Here is a 3,417-nt window from a genome sequence, read left to right on the forward strand (position 1 = left end):
CCCCGGGAACCCTGGCTGTCTTGATCTGGCCCTGATCAAATCCCCTGCTGCTAGCTGGCTGACAAGTCAAATAATCACTTGTCCTTTTTAGATTGGAGCTGAATCCCTGAATTATGGCCCACAGATTTGGCTGCTGGGTCTCGGCTTTCCCCCAGCTGCTATCGATCAGGACCTAGCTGTGCACGATTAGGTCTCAATTATAAAGAAATGATGATTCTCCTCCCCCTTCAAATTGGTCACCACCCACTTCTACTTCAAGATCCTCCTTAAATCCTGGAGCATTTCCCAATCCATTTTCACCACACCCAATTGTGTCATTCCAGCAGCTACCCCAAAACTCTTGTGAATATCAATTTTGTAATTCATATGCACAAGAAGCAGCATGGCCTGGTGGCAGGAGCCTGGGCTTGGCAGTCAGAGGACATGGGTTCTAATTCTGGCCCTGCTGCTTGTCTGCTGGGTCATCTTGAGCAAGTCACTTCACTCCTCTGGGTCTGTTACCTCATCTAGAAAATGGGGATTAAGACTGGGAGTCCCATGTGGGTCAGGGACTGTGTCCAACCTGATTAACTTGTCTCTATCCCAGTGCTTAGAACAGGGGTTGGCACATGGTAAGTGCTAAACAAATACCATAACTATTATTATTACTATTAATTCCAGTTACTTAGGCATTTATATATATTTTTTCCAATAGACTGTAAGCTCCTCAAGGGCAGGGATCATGTCTACCAACTCTATTGTACTCTCCCAAGGGCTCTAAATACGGTGTTCTATACATGGTAAGAACTCAATAAACGCTATCAATTGATTACCAATTAATCAATCTAACAACCATATTTATTAATCACTTACAATGTGCAGAGCACAGTACTAAGTGCTTAGGAGAGGACAATGTAACAGAGTCGGTAGACACATTCCTTGCCCGCAAAAATCTTGCAGTCTAGAGGGATACAGGCATTAATATAAATAAATAAATTATGGATATGTACATAAGTGCTGAGGGGCTGAAGGAGGGGTGAATAAAGGGAGCCAAGCCAAGTGTAAGGGTGATGCAGAGTGGAGTGGGAGAATTGATAAATCAATCAATGATATTCACTGAATGCTTACTCTGTGCAGAGCGCAGTTCTAAATGCTTGGGAGAGGACAGTACAACAGAGCTAGCGGACAAGTCTCCTGCCCAGAACAAGTTTACAATCTAGAGGATTGATTCATCGGTTAATCCGATTTTTCTGTTAGCAGTTGGGTCAATGTTTTCCCACCTGGTCCCACTTGACTGCTGAGCAAAACTCTGAGAACCTCTGCTTCCCTTTCACCATCTCATGTATACAAGCTGACTCCCCATTACACTGTAGCCTCCTCGAGGGTAACAGTAATAATAATAATGATGATGGCATTTATTAAGCGCTTACTATGTGCAAAGCACTGTTCTAAGTGCTGGAGAGGTTACAAGGTGATCAGGTTGTCCCTCGTGGGGCTCACAGTCTTAATCCCCATTTTACAGATGAGAGAACTGAGGCACAGAGAAGTTCAGTGACTTGCCCAAAGTCACACAGCTGACAATTGGCAGAGCTGGGATTTGAACCCATGACCTCTGACTCGGACTGTGACATCTACATTCATTAGAGAAGCTACACTTGGTTCTCTACTGTTTGGGTACTTGATATTCACCCCACTCTCAGCCCCACAGCACCAATGTAACTTACCCATAACATTTATTTACACTGATGTCCTTCTCCCCTTCTTGATCTATTTTAGATGCTATTGACACCTGTCTCGTTTTGTTGTCTGTCTCCCCCTTCTAAACTGTGATCGTTGTCGGGTAGGGACTGACCCTAACTGGTTGCCGAACAGTACTTCCCAAGGGCTTAGTACAGTGCTCTGCACATAGTAAGCGCTCAATAAATATGATTGATGAATGAATGAATGACCCTAAGGTCATGTAAGTAGGGAAAGAGCATGGTGCAGTGTATAGAACATTGGCTTGGCAATCAGAAGGTCATGGGTTCTGATCCTGGCTCTGCCACTTGTCTGTTGTATGACCTTGGGCAAGAAACTTCTCTGTGCCTCAGTTACGTCATCTAGAAAATGGGGTTTGAGACTGTGAGCCCCATGTGGGACAGGGAGTGTGTCCAATCCAATTTGCTTGTATCCAGCCCAATACTTAGTACAGTGCCTACCACATAGAGCATAACAAATACCATTATTATTATTATTAATATGTTCCCCAACACTTAGTGATGAAGACTTTAGTTGAGAATGATGGCTGAGCCTCAGTTTTGAAGCTCCAAAACCGAGAACCTGGGAGAGGGAATTATTATAGTGATTGGATTTTGTACAGTGCCACTTGCACTCTCTTGTCCCTGCTGGTTTTATTTCCTCTGGGCCAGGGTGTGACGAGCAGGGGTACAGCCCATTGTGAACCATATCGCAGAGACTGTGTTCTTATAAAGCAGCAAACACTGTGGCCAAAGTGGTCACGGCACAGAGCTGATGCTTTGTGGGAGTGTCATAATCCAGCAAGCCAGCGGCTGCCTTAGGAAGTAGCATGGTGAAGTGGATAGAGCACAGGCCTGAGAGGCAGAAGGTCATGGGTTCTAATCCCGGCTCCACCACATGTCTGCTGTGTGAGCGTGGGCAAGTCACTTCACTTCTCTGGGCCTCAGTTTGTCTTGTCGTGCCATCGAGTCATTTCCGACCCATAGCGACACCACGGACACATCTCTCCCAGAACGCCCCGCTCTCCATCTGCAATTGTACTGGTAGTGGATCCAGAGAGTTTTCTTGGTAAAAATGCAGAAGCGGTTTAGCATTGTCACCTTCCATGCAGTAAACCCAAGTCTCTGCCCTTGACTCTCTCCCATGTCACTGCTGCCCCGAATGGGTGAGTTTTGACTTGTAGCAGATTGCCTTCCGCTCACTAGCCACTGGCCAAGCTAGGAATGGACGGGTATGCCTCTGCTTGACTCTCCCTTTTGTAGCCAAGACTGATAGAGTACTGGAAACTCTTCAGGTGCAACCCTGAGAGGTTGGGCCTCAGTTACCTCATCTGTAAAATGGGGATTGAGAGTGTGAGCACCACACTGAACAGGGACTGTGTCCAACCTGATTTTCTTGTATCTACCCCAGTGCATGACTGGCTACCCTGTTGTTGTAAGACACTATAGTTGGCAGTTTAGTCGGAGCTAATCCTAAAACCAGTGCAGAAAAAGATTTTTACTATGTCAAAGGCTCTGGAGATACTGAGAAGTGGCCTTTCCAGAGAAGGAGCATGGCCTAGTGGAAAGAGCTCGGGCCTGAGAATCAGAGGATAGTCTTGGCTCCACCACTGGTCTGCTGTGTGACCTTGGGAAGGCCACTTTCTGGGCCTCAATTTCTTCATCTGCAAAAAGGGGGTTAAGACTTTGAGCCCCATGTGGA

General features: G+C 46.2%; 1 non-coding gene across 1 annotated transcript; it reads right to left on the bottom strand.

The window, feature by feature from the left end:
- Positions 1–2,891: 2,891 nt before the first annotated feature.
- On the bottom strand, positions 2,892–3,028 carry LOC119926286. The gene has a single exon (XR_005450174.1). It is a non-coding gene; the product is annotated as a small nucleolar RNA SNORA7 (small nucleolar RNA).
- Positions 3,029–3,417: the final 389 nt, after the last annotated feature.

This window comes from Tachyglossus aculeatus, chromosome 3 (genome assembly GCF_015852505.1).
Source record: "Tachyglossus aculeatus isolate mTacAcu1 chromosome 3, mTacAcu1.pri, whole genome shotgun sequence".
In the NCBI taxonomy this organism is placed as follows: Eukaryota; Metazoa; Chordata; class Mammalia; order Monotremata; family Tachyglossidae; genus Tachyglossus; species Tachyglossus aculeatus.